The following is a 15,029-nucleotide window of genomic DNA, read 5'->3' on the forward strand; positions in this document are numbered from 1 at the left end:
GTACTCGGAGAAAATCCACCCCAGCGCCACTTTGTCCACCACAAATCCCACTTGACCAGACCCGGGATCGAACCCGGGCCGCCGAGGTGGAAGCCAGCGACTAACCGCTTGAGCTATGGCGCGGTTTTGGCATGGACTTACTGAAGAGGATTTTGTGAACATACATATATATATATATGTTGGGCGATGCATAATTGTTCTTATGCAGTTCCGTTCTTCCCTGTGTTGTCATTGCTATCGTGACGCGACATCCCTCGAACTTCCCTCATCAGCATTTCAGAAACATAAACCTCTAGGATACGGTTTTAATCCCACGAAATGACACCCGAGAGTCCATCGTCAACATTGAAATTCGTATATAAATTTTACATGAAGCGTTATTACGTGATGAGATAATTCCAGTTTGACGAAGACAAATGCGAAACCGGATGACCTGGTGGGCGTGGTCGTGAGAATTTGACACGGGATCTTGTATGGTTACAGGTTCGAATCCCGTCGGGAGCATGGGTAATTCTAGGACTACTACTAATTCTGCTATCACAGTTTATCTTCACATACTTATCATACAAACGGGAGACACTAACTTAGTTAGTTCACTGATACATTGTCTCAATGGATAATATTAATAACATTCGTAATGTTGTGAATAAGGCCATACCAGACAATCTGGTAGGGCAGGGAATCGAACCCGGACCTCTGTATCTGTAGCCAGGAACTCTGACCACTAGACCACAGAGGCAATCATTACTTTATCATAACTGAAAAATAAATAAAGGGAATCCTGTTTAAACATAAAAGAATAAATCTAATTGAGAAACAGAAAACACCGCTACTGTTGCAGTGGAATTGTTGCCGTGGAAACATGCACGTTTTTGAGCCTTTACTTAACAACTGGTCTTGTACTGATCCTTATTTCGAGGTCACTACCTAGCAACTGATCTACATGCCACAATATGTTAACACTCTTGCTCTTCTATTGAACGTTCTTCACAGTGCCCTTTCTGCTTTGACCTCGATTTTAGCCTAAGCCTAAATAGGTTTATGAGACCACCATGCCCTCTGTGTTTCCGTGTAATTCCTGAACAAATCTTTATGAAACTTCGTATATATACCACAGCACCTTAGCCGATCTTAACGGCGTGATTCATAATTCCCTCCAATCAGCCTGTCTCTCTTTATTTCTATCGCCTTCTCATTGCTAGGCAACTGATCGGCAAATAAAACCTTACCGTGTCCACGAATACACACACAATAATGGAAGAATTTTTGGAGGTGTCGTTTTCTATGCGGTCCGTGTCATATCAAAAGTAAGTAGGCGATTAGTTGTTCCCAGAGCTACTTGTTAAACACTGTTCATCATTCCTGTCACGATTATCATTGTTTTCCAGCAAGTATAAGCTTGCATTGTTTCAGAGTTAAGCCGATCAATCCCAGTACTGTCTCATAACCAAGACTTTCCATTTATGAGTACTGCAGGTGATAGGAATTGTTAGCACAATTTCAGCCAACCAGTTTATTTTGAATGACTATGGGTTGCAGTGTGCGAGGTCACTCCTTCAGCGCAAACTGCAGTAGCCAGTCCTTATCAAAAAGAGTATAACTTTATCAGCATCACTGCTACTGATTTAATTTAATTTTCTTTTCATCTCGTTGTATTGTACGTGTAAAATCGAGGCAAGAAGCCGTAGACAGAAGGAAGTAAATTAAATTTTAAATTTAAATTACACATTCAGGATATATGATTTCCTCCAGACACCATACCAGCAACTATGTACTTGCATACATCATATGCACCATATTCAGTAACATAACACAACATACATTATATACACCTACAGAGCCTGTTATATATACGTTACTTCAACGTCCTTCCAGAAAATGCTAGGTAAATTAATAATATGAAATATTAAATTATGAATGGATGCCCCATGGCTCTTGTCACCTAACTGCATATAGACCCCCTCCCGATATGGCACTTCATGTACTCTTACCTTTACTTTTTAAACAATCATAGAAAATACACTGTAGCATAAAATGTATATCTTAGTACGTACTCCAAGAATTCATTATATTTTCTTCGTAAAAGTGACCTATTTAACTCTGTAATTCAATATATTTTATTTCTTTAATCCCAATGGATCTATGGAATTCAGCTATGGGGACAGCCTCCAACGTCGAAATCCTCCAATGCTTTCAATTCTCAACGCACCACAAGATCCGTGAAGGTTAACAAATGAACACAGTGCTCAGTGAAGATAATAGCGGAACACAAAATACTTAAGAAAATCAGAAAACCACACTAATGCACTAGCACTGAACCTACTAGAAAATAGCGAAACTATACATAGACTGAAAAGATACGCCATCCTAACTCTACCGGACAGACCTGAGTAAAACCCAAATACAAGAATTAAAATGATACTTAAGCGAACAAAAAGAAAACAAACGTGTGAGTTATGCCATTGGGAATAACACATTCACGAGCCAGTACTTATTGAACATATGCATTTATTGCAGACTCTGCAGATTATGTATAATAAATGTGTGGGGCAAAATTATTTACTTGCAAACCACATCTGACCGAAATATATAGTTTACTGAATGAGAAAATTAAATCGATTAACCCTTTGATGAATTAAAATATTTAAAATATATTCACGATTCCCTAACTCGATTTTCACTGATATCCATCTCGTTAAGGGTAAAGTGCCAGGAAGTGGATATGATAATTATGGCGATTGTGTAATTGTAAACAAAAGTCTGCATAATTCACATTTTGACATCATGCAGTCTTGTAGTTGGTTACCAACGTTTAGGAAGAAAATGTTGCCCACAGTTCCAGGGTTCAAGTGTGTAAGATTGCTCTGACCTAACCGCTTACAAGTCTTGTTCACTTCGGCTCTAAACCTAGAGGTACCATAGTCCTCGGCAGCGTTGTTAGCAACTTATGAGGACACCTAGTACCGCAACTAGCAAACAGGACAATCAGTACAGTAACCGCCTTGAAATGTTAAGAAAATAGTAAAGTACACACAACATTGTTTTTGCTGGAATTTCTGTTACAGATCTAAATTGTTGTTGTATTATTCTGAATCACTAATATACTACGGAATATCAACAACTAGCTTTTCATTAACTTCCTGATTTTTTTTTTCATTTGTTTTTCCAGCCCATTCAGGTCCCTGGCCTCTAACTCAGTTCCATATTCATTTCACACACGGTAGGACTCCTTGCGTGAGTGATCAGCCAGTCGCAAGACCCTCTACCTAAACAAAGGACAGCACAAACACAGAATAAACTTATATACGCACACCAAACATCCATGCCCTGAGCGGGATTCGAACCAACGATCCTAGCGTCCGAGTGAGCGAAGGCAGTTCATGCCTTAGCTCCGGCTACTGTGACCGGCTAATTTCCTCAATCACATTTCTAAAATATTGATCGAAATCAAAGGTTTGTATTTGGTTGAGACTTACTGCATGTAATCTAATTGTTGTTATCCAACTGCAGAAGGTCTGGAATTCCCTGAACCACGAAGTCAAACTCACCGAAAGTGAGGTAAATATGTCTTTGCGCTTAATTAATTAAGCATCATGCCATAGAGGCATATTGTGGATTGCAATTATAGCTCCACCATTCTTGACTTCGACACTACATAGAGGTGACTGATCGGTTTCACGTCTCGGCGGGCTTTAACCCTGGGGAATTCGGCCCCACAATCCATTGGACAGAAGGTTTAGCGGGCTTCAGAACCAGTCTGGACGTTGAGGATAAAAAAAACTTACCCCTGCCGAGATTCAAACCCCTGACCCCCACCTACTAGCTATACCATTTAATTCAAATCAGATCATAACTAGAACAGTTACGGGTCGTTTCTCTTATGATTTACTTACCACTCTGTTATATTTGGTAATTTTTGTCATTATTCTCATGTGTACTCTGCGTCTTCAATACAACATGCCATGCATAACAGTTATATTAAATCTTAGGCCTCCTCCGTGGTCTAGTGGTCAGAGTTCCTGGCTACAGATCTAGAGGTCCGGGTTCGATTCCCGGCGCTACCATATTTTCTGAGAAACAGCAGGTCTGGAACTTTGTTCTCTCAACCTCGCGAGGATAATCGAGGAGCTATTTCAAGGAAATAGCGGCTCCGGACTAGAAAACCTAGGTTTATGGCCTTGGGGATCCTTTGCGCCGATCATACATGGCAGCAGATTGTGATACTGACCACTTCTTAGTGGTGGCAAAGGTTAGGGAAAGACTGGCAGTTAGCAAACAAACAACTCATAGAGTTCATATGGAGAGGTTCAATCTCAAGAAATTAAATAAGGTAGAGGTTAAAGAGCAGTATCGTTTTGAAATCTCAAAGAGGTTCACGGCCTTGGAAAACTTGGAAACTGAGGTGGATGTTAATAAATCCTTGGAAACTATTAGAGAGAATATAAAAATATCTGCTAAAGAGAGTCTAGGTTATTATGAACCGACGAAGCATAAGCCATGGTTCTTGAAGGATGCTCAAAATTATCAGATCAAAGAAAGCAGGCCAAATTGCAAGGGTTACAGGATCTAAGTGAGTTAAAGGGGGATAATCTGAACAATATAAGACGTGAAACCAGCGGGCATTTCAGGAACAAAAAGAGGGAATATCTGAAAGACAAAATTGATGAGCTTGCAATGAACAGTAAGAACAAGAACATTAGAGACTTGTATAGAGAAATAATTAACTTCAAGAGGGGTTACCAACCTAGAAGTAACTTAGTGAAGGATTAGAATGGTGATCTGCTTGCAGATTCCCACAACATTTTGTAAAGGTGGAAGAACTACTTTTCTCAGTTATTGAATGTACATAGGGTCAGTCATGTTAGGCAGACAGAAATCCATACAGCTGAGCCGTTAGTACCTGATACTAGCCCTTTTGAGGCTGAAAGTGCTATTGCAAAATTGAAACGGTATAAATTGCCAGGTAGTGATCAGATTCCGGCAGAACTTTTTCAAGCAGGAGGCGAAATATTACATTCTAAGATCCACAATCTAATTACTTCTATTTGGCATAAGGAAAAATTGCCTATTCAATGGAAGGAGTCTATTATTAATCCAGTTCACAAGAAGGTTGATAAAACTGATTGTAGTAATTATCGGGGGATATCACTGCTATCAACTTCATACAAGATTTTATCCAATATTCTTCTCTCAAGGTTAAGTCCATATATAGATGAAATTATTGGGGATCAGCAGTGTGGGTTTCGACGTAACAGATCAACTACAGATCAGATCTTTTGCATTCGTCAGATATTGGAGAAAAATGGGAGTACGATGAGACAGTACATCAGTTATTTGTAAACTTCAAGAAAGCCTAAGATTCAGTTAGGAGGGAAATGATGTATACAATATTCTGTTAGAGTTTGGGATACCCATGAAACTACGTTAGGTTGATTAAAATGTGTTTAAACCAAACGTGTAGTAAATTCCGTGTAGGTAAACACTTATCTGATAAATTTCCTTTCGAGAATGGTCTAAGACAAGCAGATGCTTTATCGCCACTCCTTTTCAATTTTGCTTTAGAATATGCCATTATGAAGGTCCAGGGAAACCAGGTGGGACTGAAATTAAACGGGACACATCAACTGTTGATCTATGCTGATGATGTGAATCTACTGGGTGATAATGTAGATACCATAAAGAAAAACACAGAAACTTTAATTGACGTAAGTAAAGAGGTTGATCTAGAAGTAAACACAGAGAAGACTAAATATATGTTGCTGCCTCGTCACCAAAATGCAGGGCAAAATCATGACATAAATATGAGAAACAGATGTTTTGAAAATGTGTCACAGTTAAGATATTTTGGAACAACCATAACAGATCGAAACCTGATTCAGAAGGAAATTAAGAGGCGATTGAACTCCGGTAATGCTTGCTACCATTCAGTCCAGAACCTTTTGTCTTCTCCTCTGTTGTCCCAAGACATAAAAATTAGAATATACAAAACTATAATTATGCCTGTGGTTCTGTATGGGTGTGAAACTTGGTCTCTGATATTAAGGAAGGAACAAAGACTGAGGGTGTTTGAGAACAGGGTGTTGAGGAAAATTTTGGACCGAAGAGAGATGAAGTCACAGGAGGTTGGAGGAAACTGCATAATGAGGAGCTTCATAACTTTTACTCTTCTCCAAGTATAATTAGAATGATAAGTCAAGGAGGATGAGGTGGACAGGTCATGTAGCACGAATGGGGAGACGAGGAATGGGTATAGGATACTGGTGGGAAAGCCAGAAGGAATGAGACCACAAGGAAGACCAAGACGTAGGTGGGTGGACAATATTAAAATGGATCTTAGAGAGATAGAATGGGATGGTATGGATTGGATAGATGTGGCTCAGGATGGGGACCAGTGGAGGGCTCTTGTGAACACGGTGATGAACCTTCGGGTTCCATAAAATGCTGCGAAATTCTTGAGTAGCTGCAGAATTAGCGGCTCCTCAAGAAGGGCTCAGCTCTATGAGTAAGTAAGTAAGGAGATCCGTTGCGCTGACCACGCTACACCCTCTGCCCGCTAAAGTTGGTACTAACTTCGTCGAGAAGCGGCAGTCGCTCGGTCGGTATAATTCGCTTATGGACTAAAATCATGGAGTTTTTTATTAAATCTTAAGCTAATTTAAAGACCACCATGCCTCTAAGGTTATAAGTTACGAATGACTGGGAATTACAATAGAGTGTAATTTGTCTACTAAAATCCACTGTTGATTAAATATATATACATTATTGCATTATTTTATTTTCTGTGCTAAAATAGCTACAAATTTATTTCCAGGGTTCCTCTATGAGCTCTCGTATCAGCATATTTGGAAAGGTCTGGGCTATCAACTTTGAAACCAAGAATTTGAATCGGTAAGTAGATGAAGTTGTACATTTTGTTTAAAAATGGCCTACGTACGAGTATAAAGGAGAATGAATTATATTTACAAACATCGAGATGTGCAAAAGTACGCGGTGTTTGTGTATGCATATAGAAGTGAACGCAATAGTAACACTTACTCGTTTATTCAACTTGTACCAACAACATAAAAATGTAAGATTTTGGATCATCTTTTGGAAGGTACGTGTAAATCTGAAACATAGACCTATGTATACATAGACTTCATATTGTTATTGCCAGTTTGGCACTGGTTGGCTTCCGTAAATGAATCCTGGATCCTCTGAGAAGCTATTACTAAATTTTTTAGTTATGAGCTATAGACAATTTTATTCATAATCGTAAATTGTGTCTGAGTCTCATGTTCTTTTCACTTTCACGAATTATTCATTATTGAGTTTGTTTGCCGCTCCATAATTCTTATGCCTTCTGGAGGTGTGTAACAGGATTGAACTTATAATGTTATTATTTTTTCGATTCGAATAGAAATTATCTAATTTATTATGTAATGAACGTTTATTGAAAAGTCTTATTCAACATTTTAGAGGAAATCGCTTTTAGTTGCGGGTTGTAACCCTCTTAGTACTATATCAAAGCGTTTAGGTCACATGCTTCATCATCGTCATCATCATCATCATCATCATCTTCATGATCATCATCATCATGGTTTGGTAGTTCGATCCATTCCGATCCCTTGTAATATAGGCTGATCCTTCCAGAGTTATTTCGGACGTCCAGTGGATCATATTCAGTAGATCGGTTCATATATGGCAGGGACGTTGTCAACCTTACGCGCCGGTCGCCCTATACCTTAGGAATGTTCCTGGCACTCTTATCTGTTATTGTTTGAGTCGGCCTCAGGGCCATAACACTGCTGAAAATGAAGTCAATTGAAAATCCAGTGACTTCATCGGGAATCGAGCCCTCAACCTTCCGGTTAGTAGCGTAGTGCCTCAACATATTACGCTATTAAATTAAACGTTTCTTCCATATTTTCTAGTGTTATCTGGGGAATCCCTCTCACAGTTCATCAGGAAATGCATAATAATTCTCATAATTCCACGTGATGGGATGAGTATTGACGGGATTTTGATTGGTAATAGATTCTTTGAACACTTACAGATCTTTACAACAAGAAACTATAGCGCCATCACTGATTCACTACATCAAGCACTAAGTCTTCGCATTCTACTGTAGCTTCATCGATTGTCGCCTGGAAACTGCTTCAAACACCGTAGCTTCCTTAGCTACGGTATTGGCGTCCTTGCTGACCGGCTACTATCTCACACCAACCTCCTACTATTCTAACTGCCGTCTTAAGATTTTCTCGTAGTCGCACCTGCTCCTAGTTATATAATCTCGGCACGGACAGCACAGAAAACACCTCTCCCAGCATTTGTTCAATTGTTACGTCATATAACTGCTTCATGGACCACGCAGGGAAAACCGCTTCCTAGTTACTCCATTGCTGTGTGTGACAAATCTGTTGCGCTCATTACCTAGCAACGGTAGTTGCTTAGAGACCCATTACTTGTTGTATAGCTGCTTATGTCATGGCCATTGTACATGCCACGCATATATTTAACTTTAAAGCAATTTTTTTCTACTCCCATTTCGCTTCGTGCTGCTGAAGAATCCTGCGCAGTTTAATTGCGCAGAGCATCAGGCAACACGGTACGTCCCCAGTAGTTTTCTTGCCTGCTCTTTATCTGTTGAGAGTTCACCAGTCAAACCGTCTTTGCCTCCGTTGAGCTCCAGTGTGCAGCTGAACCACTAAAGCCATAAAAAGTACACAACACATGACCTACTTGAGATTCGAACCCGAAGAGGCAATCACCACGCTCTGTTGATTAGAACCGACTTTCCAACTGAGAAACTTCATAAAGTTACTCTCAGAGTAGACCTGAGTGGAAATGCTTTTTCTTGTATTCTTAATTCTGACATCTGTAATTACTACGACAGCAACTGCGAACCCACTACCTCCAGGGGCAGAGTCTTTCTGCAGAATCCGCCAGTTGTGCAGCTACTCAAGAATGTCCGAATATTTTATGCAACATTAAGGCCCATTACCGTGTTCGCAATATCCTTGACCTGGTACCCGTCCTGAGACAGATCAGTATAGCCCGCTTAACCCAATCCTATTCTTCTGAGATCGATATACGTATTAATATTTATTTTGCAACTCCCGTGAACGAACCTGCTCTGTATAAACTCCTTAAGTTCCTTGCAATAAATCTCTTATCCATTTTCCTTAGTTTAGGTTGCTTATCCAAAAATCCATCCAGGTCCGAGACACTTTGTAACATTTCTTAAAAAAAAAGTAAAGTGTTTCCTGTACTCAACTAATTAGGATCTACCCCATGAAGGCGTATGGGATAGTGGATGTATAGATCCACGTTTCCTTGTCTGGTTGCTGGTGAGTAGTCAGCTGCACGTCCCGGCAGCTTTACCCCCAAAGAAAGAGTCCAAATACCTGTTGGAAAGTAGGCTCAGTGGGCTCCAGAACCGATCTGGATGAGGTAGAGAAGACAAAATGTTATACCCTACCGTGACTCGAACTCCGACTCCTCTGTCGTCCAGCACCTAGCCAGTCCCTATAACGAATACACTATCCCGACTCCTCAACATTTCATAACAAAATTATTTTTAAGCTGAGGAGATTTTACCGCCTTTGTGGTCTAGTGATCAGAGTTCCTGGCTACAGGTCCAGAGGTCCGGGTTCGATTTCCGGCGCTACCAGATTTTCTCAGATGTAGTGGGTCTGGAATGGGGCCCACTCAGCCTCATGATAATTGAAGAGCTCTTTCAAGGAAATAGCGGCTCCGGTCTGGAAAACTGAGACTAACGGCCATGGGGATTCGGTGTGCTGACCACGTGATACCTTCTATCCGCTAAATTTGGCACTAATTTCGGCAAGCGGCGGTCGCTCGGTCGGTATAGTTCGCTTGCGGACTAAAACCACGCAGTTTGTTTTTGTTGTCTGAGGAGATTTTAGCCCCAACCCCCAACCTCTAGACTGCAGGGTCATGTTTGTCGTGTACGTTATTTTTCATTCAATAAATTCGCGACTACTCTCCTTATGCATATTCCGTCTTCTCCATCCGAAACCTGAGGAAGCGGCTTGATGTTGTGGAGAAACACTTTAAATTCAGCAGCTAATACAGCGTCGTTATACGAAGAAAAGTCTGTGGTTTGCTTCGGTACACGTTTCTGTCTTTGTCACACGAGTTCCGGCGTGAGGCTTGCAAACAAGCGGATTTAACGTTTCGTTTGTGGACTGCAACAAGCCGGAGGTCGAGGTATGCGAACAAGAATGTGAAAGGGGAGATGACATGTCAACAGCCGGAGGTCCCCTTGCAGCCACCTGTTGCGTCATTCTGACGTCGAGTCGTCTGTCCGATAAATCAGCGTCGCTCCCCACAACCCTCTGTGGTAGCTTGTCCGATGTCATGTTCGTCCTTGTCTCCCCGCCGTGCACTAAGAAACGGATAAAATATTGGAGGGGGGAGGAACGTCGCGACGCCTACTCGGCATGCAAAGTCTTGCTGCCCACCGCGATGACAAGGGTCGGATGTCAACGCACATCAGAGAAGGGGAGATCATGTTGAGTTGTGGTTGTTTTGTCGTTTGAAATGAAAGGCTTTTGGGTAAGAAGGGAATAAGTCACCTCAGATTCAGAATACTATACAATCCTGACGTAAATTCCTTTAGAGGTGCCCAACCATAATGGCGAATAGTTCAGATATGTGGAAACCACAGTTACAAGTCGGAGTTAATATACTTTATATTTTAAATTCTTCTCTAAGTTCATGTCACCACGCCATGAAGATGTATGGGAAGTGGAGATGAAACTCCATAATTATTGTCCTAGACCCTAAATGCAGGTAAGTGGCTAGCATCACGCTTCGGCCGCTTCACCGCCAGAGAAATGGCCCCCGTTACACATTTTATATGTCCCTGGGTGAGCCTCATAGTCAATCTGGACAATGTGGAGTACAGAAAAATCCCTTGCTCTTGCCGTGAATAGAACCCTGGTAGTCCAGCCAGTAGCCCTTAGAAAAACAATTGCGTCCCCATATTGTTTCCGCCTTTAGTTATTGGTTGTGGTAATCTTCCGAAGATACCGTCATTGTTGCCTTCTGAATCCTGTATTCGAAGTGAATTTCAGCATATACATGGGCCCTGATGTTATCTCAGCTTTTTGTTAGTGAAGTAAACTACATCTCTTCCTAGGTTACTAACACGGGCTTATTATATGTGCCAGCGGTATGAACAGTAAAATAATCTATATTGTATCCACAGGGTACGTTTAAGCGTTTCTTAAAATCCTCAGAAAAAACAATTTTTTTCTTAATAATATTTATGTTCTTAATTTAAGGGCAGTAGACCTTTGTCTTCTGTGAAATATGGTTAAATTAACCTCATGGAGCTGAGCTCTTCTTGAGAAGCCGCCAGTTGTGTAGCTGATCAAGAACTTCCCAATACTTTATGGAACCCGAAGCTTCATTAACGTGTTCAAAAGAGTAAATATTAGCCCTTATGCCGAGCCAAATAAATCCAGCCCATACAGCGTCCTTCTATCCCTCTAAGATGAATTTCAGTATTATTTACGCACTTAAGTATTGGTTTTCTAGTGGTCTCTTTCTTTCTGGCTTTCCCACAAAAAACCTACATGCATGCCTCTTCTCCGAATTCCTGTTACATAACTTTTCCTTCTCATTCACCTTAATTTGATTATTCTACTGTAAGATATGGATTGAATTTTTAATTGAAATTTCGAAGAAATTCATGTTTCAAAGGCTTAACCAGTTCAGAATCAGTGTAGGTCACTTGTGGCCCAGTATCGCAGTATGATTTAAGAATGTCCTAAGAAAATCCTCCTCTCCACAGATCAGATACTGGAGTTGGTTTCACGAGCTGAATGCCCTGTTAAGTCACCCCAGTCGTTGCTTACGATAACCCGTGTGACGCGAATACCATCCTACTTATAACTGAGCTATGCTTCGGAACGAATCGGCTCCTGAGGGCTCCCCACGATTTCTGATCTGGTGATAACAGTTCATGTCCTGCAACTCCGTCAGCTTTGCCGCTCATCTAACAAATGGAAAAACTCTATCTTCCGGGATATAACGCCGTTTAGCCCGTTGAAAATCAAACTGACTTTTCGGAGGAACATGTCGCTTCAATCTTCAGGACCAAAGAATAAGTCAAGCATACTTGTTCTTCTTCTTACCCGCTTTATGATTGTTTGTTCCTTGGCTTGATATTAGACTCTGAAGGTGGAGGTGACATGTTCATTCGAAATATCTGTTGATTTTCCAAGGACTACACAGCGATATATCCCAGAAAATGGGACTCTTTATAACCACGATTGTGAGAACCTCAAATCCTACAGACGTTGTAATATTCTGTCCTTGGCTAATGTTCTCGGAAATGTGTAACTGACATGTCTGTATGAAGGTCTCATCATTCATATATTACCAGTATATATTACATTTTGTAATCATACTGTGGTGTATAGACCTGTTGCTAAATGGTTATTCTGTAAACATCAGCCGTTGCTAGGTAATTCCCGCACGCAACAGTAAAGAATTTGTCACGTTACGTGGCGCGTGCAGCCGTTGTTATGTAGTACCTGCAGCATTCGCGTGCGCGGTGACGTCACACAACAGTAGGAGAGATGATGTAGGCGGTGTTCTCTCTGGATCCGCTCCGAGGCCACATGACTGGACTGATCGTGTTCTGCTTAGCGAGTGAGTGCAGTGTAGTTGAGGATTAAATTGTGGAGCGTTAACCAGCAGCCAATGGAAGCAGAAGAATCTCCATTGTTTACATTCGTTACCAGGAAATGTTGCAGAGAAATAGCCGTTTTGGTGTCCTGTTACCAGTTAAAAACTAGTGGAAGAAAACTGAGAAGACTTAGTTTTGAGTGATTTGTTGTGTGCAAATCAGCAATAGTATAATAGTTGTTTGTATTTATGACCCGTAAATGGCCAGTAAATCTATTCACAAATCCAGCTCCCGTCTATAGTTACTAATACATATGACGATACTTTCTTTCAAATCACCACCGCAAATTGTCGCCAGTGTGATCAAATTCAGCAGAGAGAAAAAGCGCTTCCCATGTCTAACCATTTTCCGCAGTTGAGTTCATTCAAAATTCACTCCATCAACCGTGGAAAAATTTTGTGGGTTCAGGTCGAAAATGCTATGCCGACTAAAGCAGAGGTACCCCTTATTACCTTCTGCAGAACCTATCCGTGAATACTGAAGCCAGCGGCTTGTACACACAAACAAAATTAGGCACAATGACAGTAGAATAACTAGCTACATGCCTATGTATTTATGGAATATATAACTTAGAACTTCGGATATATTGTATTTTATTTTCTAAACAAAACTTAAATTTGAATAGCACTGTCTTCTGAGATGTGAAGAACTTGTTGTCGAAATTTACCTACGATTTAGTGGAACATACTGTCCTCCTATTCAGGGTCAACTAGCAAGGTGAGAAACCGTGAAAAAAGAAGTAAACGGAAAGAGCGAAACAATACTCTTCGTAGACAGCGTCTTGATAAACTTAGATCCAACATAGAACTTAAAGAGTTACTGCATCATAAATGCATTTCTAACATTCACTCAGCGCATTATTATATGAATTCAGTTGAAACCTAAAGAAATATTTTAAAGGAAATGTTGTACTGGATTTCACGATTACTGTCAGAACTTCTGAAGTGAAATCTGTGGGGTCACAGATCAATTTACTTGAAATATTGTTATTAACAGAAGCAGGAAGCAGCAAGGAGAAGTCTGCTTCGTTTCCTCGCTGATATCTTACGTTTATAAATTAGATTTCAGGCGGAGAACGTGGAAAGGCAATTATTATGAAAAGTGAGATAACAGAATTAACTGGAGTTTTAAAACAGAAAGAGCGCTAAATAAAAGACAGCTGGTTTTTGTTTTATGTATCTTGATGCCGGGACACGGCGTAGTTCTTCGTGACGAAAACCCTCCTTCAGGGTCACCGTAGGTCCTGGAAAGAAGACGAGTACGGCCCATAGAACTCTGAGATACAAGAATCTATAGTTCTATAGTGCATGGAATTCATGAATGACTACGTATAACGTTGCATTCTGATACAATTGTTTCTTTACATAATAATAACATACTGTCACGTGATTTTGTGCGTATAGACACTTTTTGGATTTATATTCGGATTTACTGGGCGTGACAGCCCTTCATACTTCGCTATTACAAACACATAGTGTCTATAGTCAGCGCAACGAATTCCCACGGTCGTTAATTTCGGTTTCCTATAGCGGAGCTGCAATTTCCTTGAAACAGCTCCTCAATTATCCTCACGTGGCTGAGTGAACCCTGTTCCAGACCCACTACGCACCTCTCAAATACAGATTTAAAATATTACCGCTACTCTAACCAGCTCGGTCAGAGAAACTAGTGCATACTACAGTACCAGCCCAACTATAAGGCGATTTTATTCTCAAATTCAGCCACTTAGAGAAGTCGGGTTGCCTTATTTTCGGGCCCTTAGTATCAAATATGATGCAGAGGTTACTGATAGTTCTAATTAAAATCTTCAAAATATCTAGGATTTTAGGTAAGTCAGTATTGTTAGGGGGATTGGACTATTATTTTATTGCTAGTGGGGTTGGACTAAGTCCCTTGTACTGCGGCCACTTCTGGCCTATTGTACCAGCCCCAGACGATAGGTGAGGCTGATTTTGGAGCAGTTGTTGGAATGAAGATTGGCAGGGGAAACCGAAGTACTCGGAGAAAACCCGCACCAGCGCCACTTTGTCCACCACAAATCCCACTTGTCCAGACCCGGGATGGAACCCGGGCCGCCGCGGTGGGAATCCAGCGATTAACCGCTTGAACTATGGAGCGGCCAGGAAAGTCATTAAATTTTGAATTTATTTTCTGTTAATGGTATAGTTTTCAGTTTTGTTTTCTTGCTACCCTCAGAACTAAAAGAAGTATTGAATTTTTTAAAAAAGAATTTTGATTCTCTCATTGGAAAAAGATGGGGGGGGGATTTTTCGGGCTTGCACAACACACTCGACGCACGATTGTTATTATTATTATTATTATTATT

General features: G+C 40.7%; 1 long non-coding RNA gene across 1 annotated transcript in view; it reads left to right on the top strand.

Moving 5' to 3' along the window:
- The window catches only part of LOC111875059, a 707,234-nt gene that overhangs the window by 246,201 nt on the left and 446,004 nt on the right, over nucleotides 1–15,029 (top strand). The window contains exon 3 of the long non-coding RNA XR_002844658.2: nucleotides 6,812–6,888. This is a non-coding gene — a long non-coding RNA (uncharacterized LOC111875059). The remainder of the gene's footprint in view (nucleotides 1–6,811; nucleotides 6,889–15,029) is intronic.

This window comes from Cryptotermes secundus, unplaced genomic scaffold, assembly GCF_002891405.2.
Source record: "Cryptotermes secundus unplaced genomic scaffold, Csec_1.0 scaffold321, whole genome shotgun sequence".
Classification (NCBI taxonomy): domain Eukaryota; kingdom Metazoa; phylum Arthropoda; class Insecta; order Blattodea; family Kalotermitidae; genus Cryptotermes; species Cryptotermes secundus.